At 37.4% G+C, this 25,511-nt stretch overlaps 2 long non-coding RNA genes across 2 annotated transcripts in view; one reads left to right on the top strand and one right to left on the bottom strand.

The window, feature by feature from the left end:
- The window catches only part of LOC135290111 (uncharacterized), a 32,090-nt gene extending 22,384 nt beyond the window's left edge, over window positions 1–9,706 (top strand). Inside the window, exon 3 of the long non-coding RNA XR_010352820.1 lies at window positions 9,316–9,706. This is a non-coding gene — a long non-coding RNA (uncharacterized LOC135290111). The remainder of the gene's footprint in view (window positions 1–9,315) is intronic.
- LOC135290110 (uncharacterized) lies at window positions 537–24,853 on the bottom strand. Its single transcript, XR_010352819.1, has 6 exons — window positions 23,834–24,853; window positions 16,729–17,026; window positions 15,192–15,789; window positions 13,788–13,881; window positions 5,333–13,354; window positions 537–4,017 (listed from the first exon to the last, which is right to left on the bottom strand). It is a non-coding gene; the product is annotated as an uncharacterized LOC135290110 (long non-coding RNA).
- Between the last annotated feature and the right edge of the window lie 658 nt (window positions 24,854–25,511).

Here is a 25,511-nt window from a genome sequence, read left to right as displayed (position 1 = left end):
GAAACCATAGCATTTATAAGGCCAGAGGAATGTGTCTGATGAGAGCTATTGATTAGGTCCTACATACACACACTTTAGATTTTAGGTCATTATTTTCCTTTTATTGTGTGGAAAAAACATAGTCCACAATAAAATAAGTTCACAGAAGTATTAAATAATTAGGATTAAATTAAGCACAAAAATAGGGAAAGAACATGCAAGCATCACAATGAATGTAATGTAATTAATGTTTGAAAAGAGGCATATAGACATTATGAGTCTACTAAGTTCATATTTCTGGAATGTGGAACTACTAATTATAGAAGAATGTGACTATTCACATTTATGCTATATTCTTAAAAATCTTACAATATGTCTTATATTTCTTTCACTCTTTTTTCCTCTCAATCAGCAGATTTTTATTTTGCTTTTAATAGCTGTAGGTATGTTGAGTGAAATCAATTTATATTAGCTGTATGTGTAAAACACATATACAGATAATATGTGTATTAAAACATATATTTTAATACGTGTTTGAAAAAGACTTAAAAAGAAGGAGTTGGATTGAAAAGTAGAACAACTGAAATTCAACTCATATTTTCACGATGATCAATTTTTGTTCAGTTTCCTGTGTTCTCTGTGGTCTGAAAGAAGCCACATCTGAAAGGTGGGACTCCATTTTCTCATCTGAAAAATGAAGACACTAATCTTTCTGATCTCCCAGGTGATGTCTGATGCTAACCTCATTGGTTTCTATGAAAACCATAGGTAATTTGAAGATGAGAGCAATAGAAAGGTCTATAAATAAGATAAAATAAAATTTGTGAAGAAAGCATTGATTTTAGTCAGGACTGATAATATTTCTTTTCAATACTGACATATTAGTTTCATTTTCCATTATTGCTAGATATTTTAGTTAAGCTAAAAAAGTACAGCCTCTCAAACAGGGTTTGAAAGGTCTTATTTATTGGACTATAAACAAGCTCCAGTGGCTATGTAACTCCATGGTAAGTCACAAAGTGTTATATTATATAAATATATACAGGAGGTGTCTTTTTCCTCTTTTCACCGTTTAGACTACAGAATCAAAAACACAAACATCATAACTAGTAGATAATGTGAACCAGAGAAACATTTTCCCTTGCAGAGAAATATTCACCTCTCATTGACTGTCCATTCCCTTGTCTGCACTCTATGACACTACAGCTTTGTTTGCATACTTTTAAAGAAACAAAAATTGCATGAAAGGTAAATTGCCTGAGATAATTAAGGCTGCTGTAATTTTCAGGCTTCTCTTGCATTGAAAGTTAACAAGTCAGTAAGAGTTTGGAAGGCTAAAGGGCTGGAGATGAGATCAAGCCAAAGGTTAACATAGTGTTTCTTTGTTGTTTTAGTCTCATCATTCATTAATAATTACTATGGATTGGATCAAAGTACCTGAAAAGAATTGCATTCTCATTGCCAAATACTATAGCAGTGACAGCCAAAAAAAAAAAAAAATTAGACAGTATGGAAACAGAAAATATTGGTCTAATAATTTCTCTTTCATATTACAAGGTTGATCCTTGATACATTAGTGCACCTGAACCACAGGACTATATTGTACCATGGGGACTACATTTTTATCCATGTCCGCAATCCTTTCTAGCAATTCCACAAGGTATCTATAGTAGAACAGTTGCTCAAAAAAGATCCAGAGAAAAACACTGTTTTAAAGTGCAAGACAGCCTTAATGCACTTTCAACAAGTGCTAATTCTCAGACCAAATGGCAACCACAAATTGGCTGAAACTGGTGGCAGGGTTCACCAGGAAGCCAGCTGGCAGAGTTAAAACCATGTTAGCCACAGTCTCATTGCTAGGTCCTGAGGAAAACAGAGGAGTTACAACTTCTTGAATTGAGTGGCACTAATGTATCTTCATGCATAAGTAGTCTTAAAATCTTTTTCACTAAAGCCAGCAATCTACAGTGTGAAAAACCAGTTGAGAGCATTTGATCCCAGAGGAATTGCACAAGATTCTCAACAGAATGAATATGTGCAAAGAAACCTAGTCTTGATACATTTTTTCTACTTTTCAATTTTCTTATATATTCCTGAAATTATAGACCTTGTGATTAAATAGACATATTGTCTGTGGATATAGATGCCTAAATGCATACTTATTATGTGTATGTATGTGTACATATATATATCCATAAGCACATGCATACCCATACACATATACATAATTTATATTTATGCTTAGCTACATATCTGTCTTCTATCTGTTATCCAGATACCAATTCTGTATGCAACAAGACTCCCAGAAAGACACTACAAGAATAATTCTCAAAGAAAAAATATCCAGGAGGCATATCCAGGACTAATTTCTTTCCTGTTTTGCTCACAGTAGAATTTCTATGATTTTGTAAATCATGTAGAGAGTTTTCTCTTATTTACCTATGTTGTTAATGTTTATTCAAGGATAAAAAGTATGCACTTTTATTCATATTTATGCAATGTCATTGAAGGTCACAGTTGACTTAAATGTTAAGGACAATTGAAAGCTTTTTATGAGCAAAATCGCTTTTAAAATAGAATGCACTTATAACTTTTATATCCAAATACAGTTAACTGACAATTCAGAAGCAATTAGTAATAAAAGCTGATTATCATATGGTTTGCATCATGTCTCTGAGTGTTTTAAATCTCCTACTTCCTTCAGTACGATCAGTCTTTGGGGCTAATCTCTCCCACGTGAGTAATGCTATAAAATTGCCTTCACTACAGAGCAAAAGAGAAATTGTTTAAGTAAAGGTAGAGACCGTATAAATCACAAACCACTCTCTCAGATAAAGGCCATTAGGTAGGTCTGTGTACAAATTTGACACTTTGTTTCCTTGTCTTTGACAGCCATTTAGAAAGCTTAAACATACAAGATCTGACTTAAGCTTTCAAAAATTCATCATGGAATATTTGTTAACCTTGTTCTCCGTGATAGCTGTAGAACAAAGATAATACTCTTCAAATGGAGATAAATTACAGTCTTTCAAAAGATTATCACCAGTCTTAATCGAGTTTGCTCCTACAGCTGAACGGTCAGTGACCTTGTTACTCACACAATAAACATACCTGCTGTTTTATGCTCACAGGGAGCAGGTTTACTCCAACCAGACAGCTGAGAACAGCTCCGCAGGTTTGTGAACAGGTTTGTTATGGTTCTAACTGCTGCAGATAAGTTAGGAAATACAGCTGGTTGAAGAACAATCTTTGAATTACTTAAATACCAGAATTTGTGAGACTTAGTTAAATTTCTAATGGAGCTTGTATATACAAATCAGCTGTTCTGCAGACATGCTGAACACTCAGCAGATGCAAATCAGCATGGCCCTGGAGATTTCCAGGGCACTATACCATACCTACTCCCACTTCAGCTGAGGCTGCCCAGGCAGCTGGCTGCCCTTTCCTTCAGCAACAAAGGAGCTCTGAACAGATAGTGAGGGATTCTTAGCATGCAGCTGTGTGCCTTTTCAACGACCTCTTTTTGGTTGTGTTTTATCTCAGCTAAGAGTACTCATACACCTCCCTATTTGACATAAACATTTCAGCACCCATTTCTCATATTATAACACATTGGATTGACAGGAACTGCACTGCAGGGAGTTGGCACTCGAGTCAGTTATGCCCTGGCTCTCTTTCTTTGCAAGGATGTAGGGGTGGAGATTAGATTTTCATTATATCGTAATGGCATTAAATCCTCCACTGTATGAGTCTGGAACTGTCCATACCAGCCCACACTCAGCAGAATCAAATTAAACATCACAAGTTTAATATGCAGTTTTTGCAGAGAGAGCACTTTTCTTTTTTTTCTCCCCTATTAGCAACATGACCCTTATTGGAATCAGCACCTCTTGATGTTTCACAATGGCACAGCATGGCAAAGGATGAAGCTGGGGTGAAGGAACAGCTCTGTCTTCTCTGAAGCAGCCTGTGCAGTAGTGAGCACCGTTGTCTGAGCACAGTTCAGTCAGTCCTGACATGAAAGTTAAGCCAAGGCCACTGTAAGATAAAGCATTTGGCATTACAGCCACTACATACGTTGGAACTATGAGACTCTCTGCTTTCTTTTCTTCTTTTTAGTTTAATAGCTATTTGGTTTACTGAGTACTTTTCTCAGACTTTAGGGAGAAAAAAAGGCCCATTGCAAATGCTGCTGAGTGCTTCAATGTCTCAGTGACAGTGGAGGTCACCCAGCACCACACAGAATCAGGTGATTAGCAAAGACATCCTCAAGAACTCAAGAAAAACTCCAAAATCCCACCATTCCAAAAAATTGTTTTAAAAAAATTAATTAACATTTCTTAAAATTGCAGCCAAGGAAATAATAATATCTTGATTTCACCCTCGAATTTCAAAAAGTATTTCAAGAACAATAAAAATAATAATAAAAATTAAAATTGGCTATTGTCACATAACCTGATGATGAACCTTCATAAAAAAACAAAATCATGTTTTTGCTGCTTGATACTCCTCTGACCTCTTTCATATCTGATTGGTCTCCCCATTCTCATTATTTCTTTTGCTTCTGTGATTATTAAACTGTCCCTACAACTTTTCCTTATACACTTCTACAGCAGGCTTTGGATGAAAGAAATAAAAATTCTTTGAGGCCTTTCACTCATTTACTCACCCTGCTGCTACATGAGTTGATTATCCCAGGAAATAGTTAATGGTGCTAAGTGTTTTTATACACTACAGCAAACCCCAGGATCTTTTGTAAGTGAGCTCATGTGATTTTATTTTTTTAGGGGAGAGGAAAGAGTCTGTTTTAATCATATGGCTATAAACTGAGCTTCATTTTCTAAGAAAACAGCACATGAGACTCCCTTCACAAAAACAACAGTAAAACCTTAGATCCACAGGGTGGGTTTTTTGTGGTTTGACACAAAATTATTTTGCATAACCTCAAAATTATGCTTACACGGCACAAATAAGACAAAGCTAAGCAGATTCCAGTATTTATCTCTTTTTAGCTATGCCTTTGGGTCAGCTAGGTTGTGCTTTATGAAGAGATAGCTGTGCATAATCTCTGCACCCTCCTTCCCTTGCTTGCTCTGTAAAACAGCCTAGGGTCCTTGGCAGGACTGCTGTATTTACAGAGGTCACCATTACTTGACTTGTTTTGGTTTGCAATTACCAGCAAACCCCACTAAGCTCTCTGGGTCTGAGGATCAGACTGGACTGCATGGCACCCATGCAGGGACAATAACTTGATGCTATCAAGGTATGAAGAGCTATGGCATCGGTCACAGGCCCCTTGTTCAGCTGCTTTCCCGAGCTCACAGCCACATTCCCTGGGGTAAAAATCACTCACCTGCAACACTCTGGCCCAGGAACTGCAGCGGAGCCAAGGGGACCATTCACAGCTAGCCTTTGCTGACCCTTTCAGTCCAGTGATAAATCTCTGATGTGCTACTTGAGGACTACGAAGTTGTCTTAACACAGGGCTTCTGAGGGCATCTTCATTGTAGATTTTGGCTAGCATATTTAGCCTCATGAGGCATGTTAACACTCATGTAAGTTTGTGCAAACAGGAACTTGCAGACCTTAAGGCTTACAAACACAAATTCTGCAGGCATCTGGAGGCACATACACACTTTGCTTATGCATCCAAATCAGCTAAGCTGACCACTCTTTTAAATTTACTCACAAAGGTCTTGTGAAATTAGGTCACTTAATTTTACAGAGTAAAAAAGCTGAATGTTTTAAATTTTTGGTTGAAAGCCTTCACTTGTAAGAGCAACCTCATATTAGCAAGGAACTGCTAGAGAGGAAAGCTTTGTTTTCTTTGGAGAGATAACTCTGAGGACTTCATCAGAGTACATCTGGGCACTATGATAGCACACTATTTAATAGTAGTGCATAAACTATCAGAGGAAGACAAAAGAAATTGTGAAAACTTGTGTAGTGGTGAGGCTTTTATTATGCTGCACATCTATTGCTTGTGACACCTGAGTTTCTGCAGGTTTCCAACCAGTACATTCTCTTAATCAGTAACCATAATAGTGCTATTTGTTTGCACTCCTATATAAGAATTAAAATGGAGAATAGAATTATCTTTGATCTCCTTTACTCTTTTCCTGTAATTTATTCTCCTATTGTTATTCTGTGTGAAAGGCTTGCTAGCTTGCTACAGCAAAGTATTTTGGAGCAGGTCACACATGTGAAGGGTAGGACTCAGTGCTTTTCTGCCACCTGTAATCCCAAGCAGGTGATGGCCCAGCCTTCAAGTTCCTGCCACTTTCTGGACAAGAATTTCCATCACAAAATACAAGCTGAGCACTCTTATTGTTTCAAAGAGTCAGAAATGCATTCCACATGTAAGTGTGTATGTTCTCTAAAAAAAGACTGAGCATGTGAATTTGATATTTGCACATGGGGAGTTGTGTAATTGTCAGGACATAATTGCATGAAGCAAGTCTGATCCCCTCTCAGCTACAGCAACTCACAACAGGTTAGACAAGCTACCACATGCGAGGTTTTTCTGCATGATTGCACATTTGACCTTCCAAATTCTAACCTGAAATGTCAGTGATAAATATTTTTGTTTGTTATACAACTCTAGCAGTGTAATTGTTTTTACTACCACTCTTCGTTTTTATTATTATATGTGGTTAACCCCAGGATTCTAGACGAACCTTTGTTTGTTGTATTACACATGTTAATTTTGCTTATTGTGCACATTTTTCCCTTTTCATGACTCAAAAATAAGGCACAGTGAATCTGTGGCAAGTAGCCGCAGTTAAGAAAGGGTCCAGGGCTCCATAGAGTTGTTTGTTCAAAGGACAGCCAGGGCAAAATTGGTTTGCAGAGATTTTTCTTTGACAAGAAAGCATTCTTTTACAGAAGCATTCTTGAAACCAGGACTGTAATCTGTCTCATGGAGAATGCTTGCTTGCTTCTTGCTTGTCTGTTTGTTGGTTTTGCTTCCTTCTTTACTGCTGCCTTCATCTGTTCATTTCTTTCCTTGCTGTGTGTCTTCTGCTACCTGTGCAGGAAATATTCCTCCTTGCTGGGAGAATGGGAGAAAACATCCTTTTCTTCACTGATCTTTTCATACCAGGACAACTGGAGCACGCTGGCTTTTGTGTAGCATTCAAGTGGTTAAATTAAAAATGAGCTGGAACTTGAGAGGAATTATCTACAAATGTTATAGATTGCCCCTAGAACTTTGATAATATTTATTACAATTGTCTACTATCACAAGCTGGTTTAGGCCTTTCCCAGTTCTTCCAAAAGTCTGCAAAGCAAAATAAAATTCTCTCACTACATTTGAGGTAAAATTTGACTATTGTTCATGGGATTTTTCTTGAAGAGTACCAAAAAATAAAATTATTGTATCATGACCCTCAAGGAAATCAGCAATTAACATATCTAACTAGACACAATTTTACGTGAAAACACACCTTCAACATTCCCTAATCCTTGCAAATGCAAATGATAAACAATTTACCTAACTAGCCAATAAAATTGGAATCCTTGATCAGAAATCTCAATTTGTATCTATAACACAAGAATTCCTGTATGATTTTCAGCATGGACTGTTTACAGCAAATTCATGAATTGCATTAGGGATAGCCTCATTGGTCATGTTATATAAAACCTCCATATACTCACTACAATGATTTACCCACAAAGTGTTTCCTGGCAAAATATTACCATTTTTTCCTTTCTTCCACCAGTGTCAGCAGTGTTCACTCCTACCTGCATTTGCTCATATGCAACTATTTTAAACGTTGCAGAAGAGAACTTGGTTCTAATATCAAACAGAACTTGTCTCCTACTTTGGTGTTATTGCACTGTCATATTAACACACTTCCTAAGTGAAATATACATTTTTATAACTATGACTACCATTCTGAGATCAATAGGTCAAGTATTTTATGAACAGGTGACAATGGAATATCAGAGGAATCTAATTCCCCAAGGTAGCCAAATTTAAGGGCAGTATTCTTTCTATATCATGCTGTATTTCTACCAAAAATGCTAAACTGGAATGTTGGACTTCAGTGGGTAAGTCAGCCTGTTTTAATACCTGCTTTGTCAGGCAGAACCTAATTTTCTCTGTTAGTTTGGTAAGGAATAGCCTTCTAAAAGTAAGTGATTTGATTCAGGGATTTTTTTCCAAATTTTATCATGGTATCTCTTCCCCAGATTACTTAGGGCCAGATTTTCCTAACAGCTCTAGCTTTAAATTGGCCAGGGTGCTAGAGAGGGTTCCTTGAGTGAGCTGCATGGTGTGCCTTTGGCTGGCTTGGGGGGAGCTAGGCACATCCCAAAAAGGATGTGCACTGCCAGCACACAGAGTGCTGGACTACCATCCTCGCCAGACAACTGGCACTGCATCCTTGTTCTGAGGAAAAGTCTCCATCCTCCTGTGGAAGCTATCTAAAATCTTTCCTTTGAAGATCATTCCTCTCTCCTTTAAATAGGAAGTGTAAAACTTGCACAGAAAGTAATCTCATCAGGTGTCTCTCCAGCCTGAGGGAAATTCAACCATCACCTCCCTCTTCTTTTTCACCACCTAAATCACCAAATGATAGGGCATGTATGGTCTAAGGTACTCATAAGCCTTTTTTGCTGCTGCTCTTTCGTTTAAAAGAAAATAATATAAGATTAGCAGTACCACAAAGTGGGAACAGGTTGTCTAGAAATTTTTCTGATTCTTTCTTCTTTGTGCTGTACATATATGCATGGAAAGGGACAGACACAACACATCTTATTAGACAATTTTGTTATATTAGTCCACAAAGGCAGAGCTAGAAGACAGTAGGACTACATAAGTAAATGGAGTACTAATGTTAAAAAGGAGAAACATAAGCAGGCAAAGTTAATTGCAATTGATTACAGTACCATGGAGCATCGGAAGATGTTTAGTCAGAAAGAAAGAAGGACAAAGAAAAAGTAGAAAACTGAAAAGAATGCAGACAAGCAAAGATATAATGGCCAAAAGCTGTAAACAGCAAGAAAGGCACTAAAGAGGACAGCAATTAAACATTTATGAAAATAATATCAGGCCATTAGTGATTTCACTGTTAAAAGAAGGATTGGCTTTGTCTGATAAAATGAGGCTTACATCCACTTATTAAGCAAAAGAGCAAATGTGGATCATAATGAAATTACACCACCTACTCTGTGGATAATGATTCAGTTTTTTCAAAAGTTGAATTCAGTTTTTACAAGAAAATTGTTGAAGGAAATTCAAGAAGTACCTTTTCACTCAGTGATTGTTAAAACTCACATGAAGAAATTATACTGAAGTTTCTTTTCTTGCCTTTCTGTCTTGTATACTGAAAGGGGAGGAAAATTACCATTCCGAGTCAGACTGAATAGCATCCATCATTGACAAGTCTGTCTATGATGCCGTGGAATCTAGAAGGTGAGGACATCATGCTACAATCTTGAATTTCTAAATGAGTAGACCAAGCTTCATTGCACATTGTTTGGTGTATTTTCAATTCTACTTTTCCTCATGAGCAAAGCATAGAAAATTTGAAGATGGCAGATCTTCACACTCAGACATTAATTGCTGTTTTCAATTGCTTCTTGCTCTCAATAATAGTCTTGTAAACCACCATGTAAACAAAAAATTAAATTCTGGACATTTTATTGGGGAAAAAAATGGAGCAAATCAACATTACAAATTCAACTGCAGTATTTTTGATCTTGAGAAATGTTTTAAAGAACTACTGAGATTTTCTTCAGACGATGTCTCCAGTATAGATTTGTTTTCCAAAAATAAAAATCCCCCAAATTGTTTTAAATAGTTTCATTATTTACATTTATATTAAAATAAGTAAGCTAATAATGAAAATGCCTAATTAACAAATAATAAATTAAATATAGTTATATCAAAATATGATATACAAATAAACAGTAAAATAAAATTATCAGTATTTATATCAATTTTATCTTTGTGTTATTCATTCATTGGCTTAGGGATTAGATGAATGTCCACTGAGTTTGAGAAAACCTCCCCCTCACATTCTGGAAAGCTCAGGATTCAATGCGCAGCACGACAGTCTTGCCTGACATCCAAGTCACACTTTTGAGGAGCTATACTGAGAAGCACCTCTGGCCTTTGCACATAAAAAGTGAATTATATTATTCCTGGATTTTATAAAGTCTTCAAAGGGATTTCATTTGGGACTAAAGAATGCTAACTGAGAGAAACTAGGACAAAGAAGAAGCTCCGGAAGTTTTGGCAACCATATAAGGAGTCACTAAAAAGACTTTAGCATCTTTGCTTACCCCCTCTGAAGCACTTGCATGCCTACCTTTATTGGGGAAAAAAATAATAGTCTGTTCTCATGCATATAAGGTGTTCATCTGGACTACTCTTTCACAGCTTTTTCATTTTCCCCAAGACTTTGCTGATTAACTGCTTTTATTTGTAATAAATTAAAATATTTTGTCCTGACAGATATTTGAGATAACTGCACTCTGTGGTGTAAGAACTGGGCTGTAACTTATTTCTGAGAACTTCCTAGTATCCATTATAGCTCCTGCAGAATTTACAACAATCTTTTAAACCATAATTTGGGGATAACAACAGTATATGGAAATCTATGTTTGAAAGGTCATAACTGTCTCTTAAGCTGGAAAACACCACCAGAAAAAATGAATTACAATTTTCCTTGATACGCCACTTGTGAATTTATTTAAAATGTATAATGCTGGGACACAATAAGCAGATTTTCCCTAAATACATTTTCTTCTAGGTTCTCACTTTTCCTCAGCAGTTCTCAAGGTTCTTCATCCCAGAGGTAACTACTGCTTCTTTTACAGCAATGAATCTGAAGGCAATTTTTTCATCAAAATATTCGAGATGTCCTCTAAAACAGTAATGCCAGCTTTTTTTTTTTTTTTTTTTTTTTAGTTATTAATGTTATTATGATGCAATTTCCTAATTGTGTGAAAGTACAAGCAAGCAGCCAAGGACAGATGGAGGGGAGAACACCTCAGCTTGTTTCACCATCAAACATGCAATGCAATTACATGCTGTAGTACATGCAGGTTACCCGTCTTTTAACTTCGGTGCGGCAAACATGAGAAGACATGAAGTTGTGACTTGAAGCACTGACATAAATGTTGTGACAGCAGAAGCTGGGCCATCTTCTGTTTCAGTCTGAATGGCAAAGGTGGCACTTTGCCCGCTGACAATGTGCAGGTGAAATGGCAGAGAAGGACCAGCGTGAGCATATGCTGTTTATTACCGTGCTTCCAGATGTGTGTTCTTAGAAGCTGGGTTTTCTCCCATGTGATCAGAGGTCAGGAATCCCTTCAAACAACAGCACTGGGAACCAGCACTGGCAGCCAGCACTGTTAAAGCAAGTCTTGATGGAATTTATGGAGATTGAGATACTGTTGGAAAGACATAGCTGGAGATTCAGGGATTGCGCACAGAGACATTTTTGAGTTATCCTCAAGGAGAATTTCACCTCCTAGTTTTCTATAGGTTGTCATAGTCAGGTAACAATTGGCCTGAAAGGAAATAATTTCAGTTCCATGAGCAGTTTCTGTCAATAGAAATCTTGATTTTGCAGAAGTTTAGCCTACTAGTTTCATCCACATCCCATACTGTATATTCATTACTCTTTGGGGCATGCCACAAAATCTTTCATATCTTTTGTAAGTATTTAGCAAGTCTGCAAGTTTGTAAGAGAACGAGTTGAAGATTACAGGAGACTTTGCTGATTTTTTATGATGTGCTATTGCCAGACCTCCTTCAGGAGTCTGTGAGAATCTGTTAACAGGAAAATTCATAATAGGCAATTTAATGAATAAGGGATTTTACTGGGAAATACTACATTTTCTGATTGAGTATTAAGTTTTAGAGGATTCCAAGAAGTCTGGAGAGTTACCAGGAAATAAAATAAAATGGAATTAAATAAATAATTTCAATCAGTAAGAGATGAAGGTACAAAACGAGGTCAAATCTGGATTGAAACGCTTAACATTGTTTAAAGAGCTCCATCACTAACTCTTCCCTTGACAGGCTTATGCCTATAGCAAATATTTTTTGAAATATTTCTTTCCATGTGGCATTGCCATATGTTTTATATTGCTTAGTTTTCCATAAACAGAGCACATACATTTTACAGACTATTGATCTTTCTCCTGTTCTAAACGATGTTGATGTGAGTTTTTTTCCTGACTTTTATGGGTAAGTTTTTGGGTTTTTTATTTTTGGTTGCTGGTTTTGGGGTTTTTTTTTTAAAGACTGAACTATATCATGTGCTGTTTGGGAAGTTGGTACTATTCTAAGCTATTCCTTATAGTGACTAAGCAGTGTCTAATAGACTTTCTTGTTTGAAAGAAGTACTTCTGTCAGTCAGCTATCCAAATGCTGATTTCAGTAAATGAGGTCTACCCAGAGCTCTGCTACAGTCACTGAGGTCAGCTGGGACACCTCACCTTTCCTTGGCTAGTACACATCAAGGCCTTGCTCACCATCTCTTCATGCACTGAGACCACAGTTTGAACACTTCCATGAGACATATAAAGTAGGAACACTACATCTCACAAGGTATGCAGTTAAGCAAGGTGAATCACAGTCATGAATGTATCTCTGAGCAGTTCTAATGCTGCTGTCAGACACACTTAGCCAATGAACCATTGGATTTTGTTTGCTATAATGTCAGCTTCCCTTAAGTAGAGAAGAGTTGAGGAAAGAGATCACAGAAGTATGTCAGGAGGTTAAAGCCATACTATGAGGTCCATATGCCGCTCCTGCTGCTGCAGGGGTCTCTGACTTCTTAGCTGCTAGCTGATCCTCTCCAGACTGGTGTCACCTTGCAGACAGAGCCACCAAAAGCACTTATGTGCTGTGCCGTGAGCTGGGATCAGGAAACTGATACAGCTCAGAGACAGACCTTGTCTGTCTCCATGTGTTTCAGATGGATCAGTTCCCTTATCTGCTTTTAGTCTCTGCTTCCCAAGTGCTGCTTCTGGCAGGCGGCTGGTCAGCACAGTGGAGGGAATGGGAGCGTGAGGTGTGCATGGGAATGGCTGTGATTTTGGCAGCGCTGCCAGTTTACAGGTGCCTAATCCTGCAGCATAAGATTGTCAATAAATTATGAGGCTTCATGACACAAGGGTTCCATGGATTCTTTTGTCTTATAAATTAGACAATATTTATAAGTTCTGTATACTGCTGGTACAGAACTTATAAATAAACTAGGAGTGGAAACACACAGGCAATGCAGACTTAGCAATAAGTTACAAGAGCTGCATTTTTCTCCTTTCTGTCTCTGTTCACAGCATTAAGTCATTCAGTTAAGCACTCTCTTTATTAATCTCTTCTTAGTTGTACAGGATGGCCTTTTCTTATGACCTGTTTTAATGACAGAAACAATACACAATAAAAACCATATACGGATGCAGGATCTCCTTTGTCAAGATTATCCCAGGTAATGCAGAGGTGAGTAATCAATATATCTGTTCAACAGAGAAGATTTTCATCATGTATATTTCTACTAATTCACAAAAAGTCATCATGGTAGAGAAACACTAAAAAGGGAAAACTGATACATATTGTCACATTCTGAAAGGATTGTGTGCAATTAGTAGAACAGTAATGAGAAAGTTAACATTTATATTCCTGTATCTTTCTCCACACAGTCTATCTAGCTGATTATAATTGGAGGAGTGTTACCAGAGGAACATTTTTACAAATGCCTTATTTCCCATGACCTGTCCAGGAAAGACCAGTAAAGTTCATTTGAACTTAAGGAAAGGGAAAATAACAGAATTTTCCATTACAGTACCATCCTAAACCTTCCTTTTAGGGCCAAGTCTTCCACAGTGATACACATTCCAGAACTCCTACTTCATAACTATTCTTCTAGCAAATGGTAGCCACTGGAAAACAAACAACAAATAGAGATCAACAACACCCACAGCTGCAAAAGCTTATGTGAACCATTTGAATAGCATTTGTCTCTAGCAGATATCATTGCTATGAAAGAAAAAATTGTGCCAACTCATACAACTGATTTTAACCTCTGTTCCCAATGGGTCAAATGTTGACATGGCCAGGGAGATGTCAGAGCTGGTAGGGCTGGAGCAGTGCAGTCCACTGGGGTGTGAACAGCTTCCACCATCTAAACAAATCCCAATTTCATGTTGACTCAGCTGCTCTTGAATCCTCAGTTTGTTTTGCCTTGGTGAGGTCTAAGTTTTAGGACCTTGCCTAGAGCAATGCTCTGTTTACATGTGATTTTTAAGTGTTGGCTACTAATTGTACTGTACTTGAAGAGATGTGAACTCAAAAGATCTTGAACAAATTTTATGTCTCTTTTCATCTTGCCATGCAACAGTAACACCACTGAAAAAAAAAAATCCTGTTGCTTGTCATGGTTGATAAAATAAATATGTTTTTCAATCCGTTAGTGATATAGGGCTTTCAACAGAGAAGTGAATAATACCAGGTGTTCTGTGGGATAGAGACATTGTACTCACATTTCGTTTCATAGGAAACCATGGAATAAAGCCATGTTTGCACTCTAGCTGAAAACAAAGAAGTGTATACTCTTGAACTGGCTGCCTTCAGTGTGAAATGTGAAATGAGAAAGGCTTTGTTTACTGTGAGGAATGTCACTACCAAGTTTCTTAATCCTTTGTCAACACCGAGCTAATTCAGCTTTCATAAAGACAGGGTAGGGCAATGAGTAAATGGATCAGTTACATTCTTCTACTATCGCACTACATTAACATTAGAGTTTACAGGTTGCTCTGCTGAAAGGGCTGTATAAAATTTATGTTTCACAGGGATTTTTTTGGCTAAATCGTTGGCAGACTATGCTTTAGGAATACAAACAAGCAACAGAAGATGTCTGTGAAACAAACATGATGATTTTGCAGTGATCTCAGCTGTACAGTAATAGCAATTAAAAGCTAAAATATCTCAATGGTCACTACAATTAATGCCATTAAAGTAATTAGGCCCAGCAGCTGTAGGGTCAAATAAAGACAACTCTGTGAATGACAATATGGCAAATGAAAATTACTGACATTTTCATCTAAATTATATTCCCTAAATTATCATCTTAACACTAAATAAATAAAGTCATGATAATTCAAAGACAGATTACAGACGGAAACTAGCGTAACTGCTTGCTCCAGAGTTGGCTAGTGTTAAAATATAAATGTAATTAATAGCCTTTACTCACTGTCTCTGGTTATACATGGTGTTTCTCATTTACATTCCTTTGCAAGATGCTGACAGCACTAAACATCTGAGAAGAAAGATCTCATCCACAGGAGGAAAATGGTTCTTCATGTTATAGTGCTGATAATGGACATGGTTGCTGCACTGTTCTAATAATAATGACCAGGAAAAGGAATGTGGGAGAGGGAGGCTCTGTGCTGTTTTCTTTTCAGTTTTGTGTTCCAAGCCTTTCCTGGAGTCAACGTGAAATGTAATTGCTCTTTTGACCTCTATCTTCTCTCTCCCCAGGTCTGAGGAAGAGCTACACTGGTTGATTATTGCAGGAATGAAAGGCACTCTGACCTTGCCGACCGAACGCCTTGCTGCTTTCAATGTTGCCCATTATGCTGAAGGCAGGCAACTCCTGGAGAGAGGCTGAAATCTACAGGAGCGCTGCTCGCCGGGCAGGCTGCCAGCAAGGGCTCCAGCACACACGGGAAGCCAGCTGGGGGAGGGAGAGGGGGGAGACTATATCAAAACATTGTTAGCACAGGGCATAAAGAGCTCTCAGATGCTGATCACAGATTGCTTCTTCATTAATAAGACTTTACATCATACACCTGAAATGAAAAGGAGCAGAGATGTAAGGGAGAAAGAAGAGTACAGTGATAATGTTTTTGCAGTGGAATGTGGCAGTCATTAAATTTTAAAAATAAATAAATTAAAAAGCCAATAAACCAAACAAAAAAACCTGAGCCCAAACCCACAATTTTCACAAGAGTAGACAGATTGTTGCTGTATAAGGATCCATTGAAAATATTCCTCCAAGGAAAACGGGTCAAATATTCAGTTGCTATAACTATGCTAAATTGGAAAACATTCACCATAAAATATTCCATAGAATATATCTGGAGCTGTAAAAGGCTGGAAAACATACCAAATTATATGTTTGACAGATTCTCTTTTCATGTGTGCGTGTTTTTGTATTTACATATATTTCAGAAAACCAAAACCTCAGAATTCACAGTAGTAATAAGATATTAGTTGAAATTATTTCCTATTACTCTGACTGTAACTTTCATTACCCTAAGCTAGCCATGGTGACTGGCTGAATGAGGTTTGTAATTTCACCCAAAGATAATATGGAAACTCAGACAGAGCTCTTGAAGGGCACTGATAGTTTCAAGACAACCCATTTTAAATGGGCTGCTCAAAAAGATGTTTAAATAACATGGGCATATCATTTAGAAGCTGAGTTTATCTCAGCAGGGTCACCAGTATTTCAATGTCATCATGACTTGAAGACGTGTGTCTCATGTGTCTCTAGTGACTCATACAGAATGAATTGGTGCTCTTTTGTTTGGTGGGTTTTGCTTTCTTTTTTATCTTTACCACAGAAAAATTCAACCAAAATACAGGCAAGAAACACACATGTTGTCTCCCCAGGCTAATGCAAGGACTGGATGATTGCTAGAGAACTCTAATGGTCTAAGCTAATGCTGCTCTCTTGCCATCAGGCGGGAGAGCCACTGCCTTAGGATGACAAACACAGCACACACCATGGATCCAGCTCCACATTCCTCAGCCCTGCCAGCTCTCCGTGTGTCCTGCCAGTTCTCCGTGTGTCCTGCCAGGCTGTGGACAGTGTTGATGGCTGCTCTTTGTGGCAGCAGGGCCAGAATATGCTGACAATCCCTGCACTGCCCCTTGCCACTCTCCATCTCTATTCTAGAAAGCAAGGCATGTACTGGGTCTTCACAGGCACTTTCTGCCTTGAAAAGGTGGTTGTATCAGGTCACTGCTGCTCAGGAAGAGAAGCTCTGCACCACACTGACCCTGTGCTGCTGACCAAGAAGCCTGGAGGAAGAAAGCCAAATAAACTGGTTGTAACATATGACCAGAACTCAGAATATATTCTCCTTATTGCTTTGGCCAGTGTTTGAACCAGCAAGGGAGAATCTATCAAAAGTCTTTGCATATGGTAAAAACAGTTAATGACCTTTCTTTTTAGAATGAATGCTGCCCATCAAAATGGCACTGAGGTGATCTGAGTTTATCTAAGTTTATCACCAATACATTCCATGCAGTTATATCTCTAATGGAGCTCCATACAATCAAATTCCTGATTCCTTACTGGAATTTGTGACTATGACCAACGATCTATTCAACTTCTCCATGATAAATAAAACTGACTGCACACCCCAAAACTTTCACAATGATGCTTGTTCTCCAGTCTTTCTATTTCTCTTCTAATTCTTTCTGCATTTTCTCTGGAATATCAACAGCTTACTTAAACAGTGCTCCTATATGAACTATCCTACTAAAAATATTTTGAACCTTATTTGAGAATCACCCAACCTTGTTATTCAGCTGGCTATTCCCCATAGGCCTCCACTCATTTTCAGAGCTGCTGAAGTCCTATACCCTGAAATACTGGCTTATATTGTTTGTTCCAAGCTGAATTGCTATATGGTAGGTTTGGTTCTTTTCTCCTTCTTTTTGTTGGAAAAAGAATAGCCATAGTGTTGTGTGAAAATGAAATCAGACATGCTTTAAAATACTATGTGTAAAGAACCTGAGCAAGCAAATACAGGGGATCCTTTAATTCAGTTACCATACCTTTGATAGATATTTTCCATACAGATTATATTCTGTGTTTATATTGTTATATTAACACTTTACCTTATAGAAAAAGGGAATTCATATTGAATATTATTTTTGCTATTATTTTTATTAATGCCCTGTACATTTCAAGAAGCAGTTACCAGGAATAGTGAGAGAAATGGGAGTATATTGTACAGGCAGAATTGACATAGTAACAACAATGAAGCCAGGTGACCAGGAGTCTAACTCACAAATGAGAGTAAACTTATTTTCTTCAACACACTAAGGAGCTAAGTGACTTTTTCCCCCATTCTTTACAGAGTTCAAATCCCTGGCAAACAGGCTTGCTGCAGCTCAAGTTATTTTGTTTGGAGAAATCTAAAAAGGTTAAGCTAACTAACACCATGAAACAAATGGATCAGAGGTATTTCAGCTCTGGAAAGTCAAAGTATTAAATAAATTGTAAGTTTATATTGTGCCAGTTCTTTGTTTTCATTGTTTAATTTGAAAGATGAAGCAAAATAAAACTACATTAGATAAAAATAAAACAAAATAAAAAGGCATTAGTAACATGACATGACATATATAAAATAGTAAATAATCGTTTTCACTCAGTCAGTTTACATAGAACCTCAGCAAATCAGCTTATTTTTTCCTGAAAGCAGTTCAAAGAACACAAGCTGCCATTTGTACCCTGTGTTTTTTGCATCTTCCATGCTTGCCACCTAACTGCTTTGTACTGTAGATACAAAACAGGACTTTTGACTGTGCACCTGACAACATATTCAGTGGATTTTGGCTGTCTCAATGGGTGCAGTTCTCCACAATACAAGTATCTGCTTAACACAAATGGCTTACGAACATAAAGGCCTGCATGCACTTTCAAAATTGAATATTCAGTTTGCAATGCTTTCCACACATTAGCTTGAGGTACAGATCCTTGTTTTGCCTGCAAATCAGGCACAGTAGGTACTTAGCCTAGAAATGCATGCTACATCACATGCTCTCCTGCCCACCTGGACCTTCACCCTATGAAAAAAATAATAGTAAGTGCCATTTTTTCTAAAATATGGTGACATGTTCACCACAAAATAACTGGTAGGCTAAAAAAAAAAAATCTAGTACAGCTCTAAAATCAATTTAAGCAAGACTTAGTCTTGGTCCAAAAATAAAAACTGAATAATAGTAAAATTGAAAAGATACAAGTAATTTTCTGGTGTCTGCGTGCATTTTGGTCTCTAGTCTATTTGGAATTATCTTTAAACTTTTTGGTAGTTTTTTCTTATTGTTTTGATTGCCACTTTTCTTATATGTATGACACTTTCTACTCTTTAAGCTCAAAAGAAGGGGTGTTAGTGAACATCATAAAGACGACCAGAGTGAAATCCCTGAAAAATACATAAAAATGTTGGTTCCTGCCCCATCTGTCAGACCCTGCAAGATGCCAGAGTTTTACTGTTTTCATTGATCTGATCACACAGAGATGATAAACCCCTGAAAAAATTATGCACCACTGAGGCCCAAGTACATCTATGGGTTCAACAACTAGGCTTGATGCAAATGAGCAATCTAATTTCTGATCTTTGCTTTATTTTAAAGGTTGGAATGTGGCATTTCAAAGACAATGTCAGATAAGAAAAAGGGTGAATGTTAAGGGTTTACTGAATATCAGATTTCATCCAAGGAGATGAGAAAGACATAATTTCTGCAATTTTTGCTAGATTATGGCTTTTATTTTCATAGGAAGGTTGGCTGGCAGCTCCTTGTCAACAGACGGGTAGGAGTACAAGAAGCTTCCTTGTGTTCAGTATCAGCAATTCCTGTTTAATTTGCATTTGAGGGAGTTTTTTCCATAGCGTATTCATTTGCCAGTGAGTTAATATGTCCCTGCATAATCAGATAAGAATGGAATAGAATTACTAATGATAAGAGGAGGTGGAATAAGGGCATGCCAGTAGAGCAGCCTTTCCTTCACCCACTTAATCTGAGTAGGTCATAATTTCAACTATCTCAAGTTTAGGTTGGTCTTATTTCTTTTCCCAAGGCAGGAAGGTTTGTTGTTTGATGTTTGTTTTTATGGGTTTTTTTTTCCCCCATCAAAGTTGATTTTAGAAAAAATTAAATGTTGGCTGTGACAGCTACTGCTTCATTCTGTGAAGATGGTGAATACAGAAGTTATACTTGAAGCTAGAAAAATACATTTACCTCCTAAAGCAAATAGAAGAGCAAACTAATTAAAGCAGAGTAAAAAATGCTCTCTGTGAAGCATGAAGTGGAATCAAAAAACCCTAGAAAAATGTTCGTCCCAGTGCAACATAATCTTAATATATGCAAGTCAATAGCCATACTTGCATTAGAGTAAATGCAAATGTCATAAGCCTTTAGGGTTGTAATGTGCCATTCATGGGGCAGCCTGCACAGTGAAGGAAGGAGGACTTCCAAACAGCTTTGTCAGCTGCTATTGTGTCCCTGGGGCTCAGCAGCTACGCCGTGAGCAGCAGTGCGTGAGCTGCCCTGCCAGACTCGTCGGTGCTCAAGAGGTGGTGCCTTGACCTCAGCCGGGAGGTCACGGCTGCACTGCAGGGGTTTGTGTTGCAGCCAGGGACAATCCTCCAGGCTGCTTAGCAATGCACTTGTGGGCCCTCCTGTAGCCTTTGGAAAGGGGCACAGTGACCAGCAAAAGGCTGCAGCATGTTACAACACCCCGCAAAACCCCACAAATTTACCACGAAATTCATCCCTACTAGTGTGTTTTGGACAAAGCAGCAGTACAAACACCCTGGAGTTTTATGTTGCATTATTACTTCTAAGCTTCTGTAACTCCACATAGATTATCCCTTCTAGCTGAAATAATTTGTAATGTAGATGAAGCTACTTTTGAATCAGAGAGACAGGTGTTAATGGCCAAGATGCAGGAGGCCCAATTTTAAACTCGTGTATGATGTAATTTCATTTGGATTAATTCAAGGCCTAATTTGGTTTTCTGTGGAAATTCTCAGTGAACTTAGTGAGCTACATCATTTAAACACAATAGCTAATGCAGAAAGTGGATACATCATATATTCACCAATTCTGTTTTACAACTTTCATTGTGATTTCAGCATAAAACTGTGAGTATACAAGCCCTGATAAATTTATAACTGTTGTGAATATCCATAGAAGTATATAAGCAATTTGAAAGAAAAGAAAAGAGGGAAGAAGGGGGAGAAAAAGAAAATGGAAAAAAAAAAAATAAGTGCAGGGGTAAGGAAGGCAAAGGAAACAGTCTCTAAACATGTACTATGTGCCAAACCTTAAACAGTTTCTTCAGCTTAAAGCATTCCTGTGGATTTTGCTTGGGCCCCTTAAAATTCTTAGACATTTCCTATTTGAATATCATCTGCTCAGCAGGACAGATAAGCCAACTATAAACTATTCTGCCTAAGTGACATAAACTACATGACCTTGCACTGGCCTCTGCAAATGATTTGGACCAATGATGTGTTTAATTGGGAATTTAATGAGTGAAATAGATGTTCCTGTGCTTTTCCAATTCACAATTATGTTCTTCTGCTTTTAATTCCAGATAACTCTACTGACTTTGAGGAAGTTACAGTTAGAACACAATTTAAAATAAAAATAAAAAGGCAGAGAAACAGGCCCATGAGAACTTTGCTGATGAAAAAAAAGCAGAATTTACACCACCATGGAGGAAACAAATCCAGATATAAAACACAGTAACTATGGTGTCTGCTGAAACAGCCTCCCCAAAAGGAGCACCATATTACTGAGAGATGTTTCAGCCACTGACACTAAAACTAAACTTTGGATTGCAAAGCCTGTTGAGCATTGAAGAATGCTTGATCCTGTCATTGAAATCACAAGCATCTCTCTCAACCAATACATCCCATGAATCACCTTAAAATTACAATACTATAGTCTCTTCTGAAGAAAGCCTACACTTGATGCTACCAAGTTCAGTGTTTCTAGCTACTTTTCTTATTAACTCTTTTTTTTTTACGAGCTTAATTGAGAAAAATTTACAGCTATCTCAGCTGAATGAGTTTTTTTACACTTTGTCCATCACTGTAGGGCTTGAACATTTAGCACTGTCTTGAGAAATATAGCATAGAGAGTTATGGGGTTACTAATTCATATAGAAATATGCTTCAGAAATCACACTCAGAATTCAGATTATATTTAAAAATTCTAGCTTTTTGACTTTGATTTTAAAGTCACGTTATCATTAGCAAACCACAGAGGAGATGCAATAGGCAAGACAGGTGAAGGTCTGAGAACACAGAGCAAGAGGGCTCATCTCAGACATTATTTACTGCAGAAGTGCTAAGCTAAGGACTAAGGTAGATACTCATACCAGATGAACAATCTGGTATGAGTATCTACAAACAGGATCCTTATTCTAATGTAAAGTCAAAATTTTAGAATAAAAGTCATTGACCAAGATATGGACAATATCTTCAGATCACAGGGACATCCAAGGAGAAGGTTCTGCTTCAAGTACAGTGTGCTGTGAACATATTTTACATTTCCACTGGCTTCTATTGGTGCTACTGAATTTCATTAAAAAAAAAAAAAGCATTCTGGCTGTGACCACACTAGTATGACAATGATTTATTGCTAATTCTTCATTCCCTCATGGAGTTTATTTATGGTAGGCAACTGATAAAGTGACAAGAACTACATGCCTCTGATTTTTAAATATCATTTTGTTCCCTTTGTACTGAAGATTCTTTTCAGGCACAATACATCATTTAGTGAATTAATAAACTTATAAGAACCTCGGGTCCACACAAAATATTCTAAAAACAGGTGAAACTAGCTTTGGTACTTCAACCTTCCCTCAATCCCCTAAGGGACTGGTGTTGCCCTTCAGGTACCCAGACAATGTCGGGGAATGTCTGTAATCTTTAGAATATAAAATTCCAGCTCCACCGAATTTGTATGAAAGCCAGCTCTGCATTTTTCCCTAAGCCACAGAAAATGTCAAAAGCCGAAAGGCATAATGACAGAGTTAGAGTCCCTGCTGTATTATTTATACACATTAAGATATGTCACAGCAATTGTCGTACATAAAGAAGCCCAAGTAGCTTGCATTTTTAAAGGTCTTCAAGTGGATATTTACATGACAATGCCTGTGAAGACCCAGTAGGTGTGTTCTGCTAGGAAAACCTCTGTGAATCACTTCTTTCTGCAACTGGCAAGAGATTGTTACACAGCGTTGTAGGAATGTCTACAAAGTTGTTGTCAGATAGCCAGAAAAAAAAAAAAAAAATCTGTATTTTAAGAAGGATTTATTCATTCACATAACTAGACTTTACAGCTGTAAGTGGCTGTATCCTTCCACTGGTCCCAAAGCTGCTGCATGTACTTATTGAATTGGCCCATTACAGTTTTTAGTGCTGGTCAGACTTGTCTGGATTTTAATGCAAAGCAGAACAATTAATTTTATGTACACAAACCACTAAGGTCCCAAGTTCATGCGAGCAAAGGTCTGTGTTTAGGACCTATATTATCAAGTCTCTTCCCTAAACTTCATCAACAACATAAAGGCAATGAGACACAGAGTCTTCAAGAAAGTTATGCTGAAGCCTCTGAAACACAAAGATTTTGATTCAGCAAGGAAGATGAATATCCATTCCTGGCTATTCATAAGACACCAGAAGGTTTCTGAAACAGTGAACTTGCTTGTAGAAAAACCACAGACTAACAAACTGGATCCTCTGTGGAAACAGGATAATCTCAAATAATTGGGCTATGGTTTCTGTGACTGCAGAGTGAGGTGGAAAGATCAGACTTCCAGTATGTGGGCAACCCTCTACTGCTTTGTATCTGACTGTTGCTGCCCAGGCAGCTTCAGGGATCTGCAGGGCTGCTGAGCAGCTTTGCAGAGATTGTACAATAGGCCCAACATTCCTGGGGTTGAGCTTTGTGCACTGTCTGTTGGAGCCTCTAAGAATGGAGAACTGCAACTCCATGCTCTCAGGTGATTGAAATAAGATTCATTACCCTTTTGCTTTGGTCATTTCTTACTGAGTTGTGAAAAACAGACAAAGTGATCACCTTTCTGCTTTTGAAACGTATGTGGTGATGAAAGACATACGTAAATTCTGCCAGCAAACTTAATTTCCTTTTTTCTGCTTTAGTGTGTCATGGTGACCTACAAAAACATCCAATGGGCAACAGGGAAAACACTGCAAAGAAGAGGAGATGGTGTTAACAATCAGGTGTTCAAATATTTGTTCTTTTTTTTCTCCTGTTTTTTGTCAAACAACTGCAACTCAGAATTAAAGTATTTTATTGCAAAGTCTTGTGTATCATTCTGTATTCCTTCAGCAAGGCACAACAGACTACAATCAGTTACTATTAGTAGGCTTGGAGATGTATGTATTTATTACATCTTTCTTGAAAGGGTTGAAAATAAAAGCATTTTCATTTAGCTTATTAACACTATGCAAATGACAACATAACTAGTCTTGATTTGCTGCCACTACCTTGGAAATATTTAAATATTATTATTACTGAGCTCAAGCTTTCAGTTTTATCTTGGAAATTTATGCTTTTAGGCTCAATTTATGCTTGTCAACAAATAATGATCATAGATGTGAGCTGGTTCATAATCCAGAGGTACTAGGTTACAATGTGTTGCCATGGAAACTGTGTTTTATTGCATTTTCTCTACTTGATTTAAGACATTTGACAATCATAGCAACTGTTTGCCTGTCTTCCCATATCATAAAATATTCAAAAACACAAACAACCAATAGGAGACATTCACACAGTTCTTAGACCTCACCATAAAAATTATAAAAAAAAAAAGAAAAAGAAATTACAACCTTATATTTAATAGGAACCTTTCTGAATAGTTTATCTCACAGAATGTCAAAGAGTGTTGGAAAATTCAATCAGAGGTTAGTCATCGAATGGACCTGTCTTGCCTGTGGTTCATTTTGTTTATTGCATCATATATCTTTTATGATCACTGGGACTTTAGCCTGAAACAGCATTTTCTTTAACAAGAGCCATGTTTCCTCTAACGTTGTTTATTGCATCTGAAACATTACTCTTTGAAACCACAGTACATTTTCAATTGAGCAAAGGTCTGTAACAGAATACAGCATGTCTGTGTTTATTCAGGATCGTGAGTAAAAAATATCCCAGTTCATGTAACATTAATCACTTTGCCAGTGTTCAGCTGAGGTCATTGCCACATTCCTAGCAGTATTAAGCCAAGTCAAGATTAATCACGTACATTAAACCCTGCAAGGAAAGCATGTGCAGCGGATCTGAAATTAGACATTTGGTGAAGGACTAAGAGAACACTGTAACAAAATATGTTAGCAGTATTGTAGCAAGCTTTCAGAACAATTTGAGATTTTTACCTCCTATCCTCTTGTCAGCTCATCTATATTTAAGGCCTTGCTGCTGTCTCCTTCATTTAGCCCATTTTTAAGAAGTTTAAAAAAACCACTAAAATCCTTTCTAGACTGTAGGAATTCTTTCCCCCCTTTTTTACTCATTCATATATTTTTTAAATGCATTAATGTATTCTTTTGTGACTGAAATTTGGCTTCTGAGATTCTTTATAAACAGGTAGTAGAATGATGAGATATTTTCAGATAGAAAAATTAATAATCGAATACTATTTCATATCAATTGTCCTTTATACTTTCACTTACTTTTGTATGTGCACACACAACAGTACCATAAAGCTTCACATTTTGTGCTTATGTTGCTGGAC

Source organism: Passer domesticus, chromosome Z (genome assembly GCF_036417665.1).
Source record: "Passer domesticus isolate bPasDom1 chromosome Z, bPasDom1.hap1, whole genome shotgun sequence".
NCBI classification, from domain to species: Eukaryota; Metazoa; Chordata; class Aves; order Passeriformes; family Passeridae; genus Passer; species Passer domesticus.
This window is presented reverse-complemented; position numbering and strand designations above follow the sequence as displayed.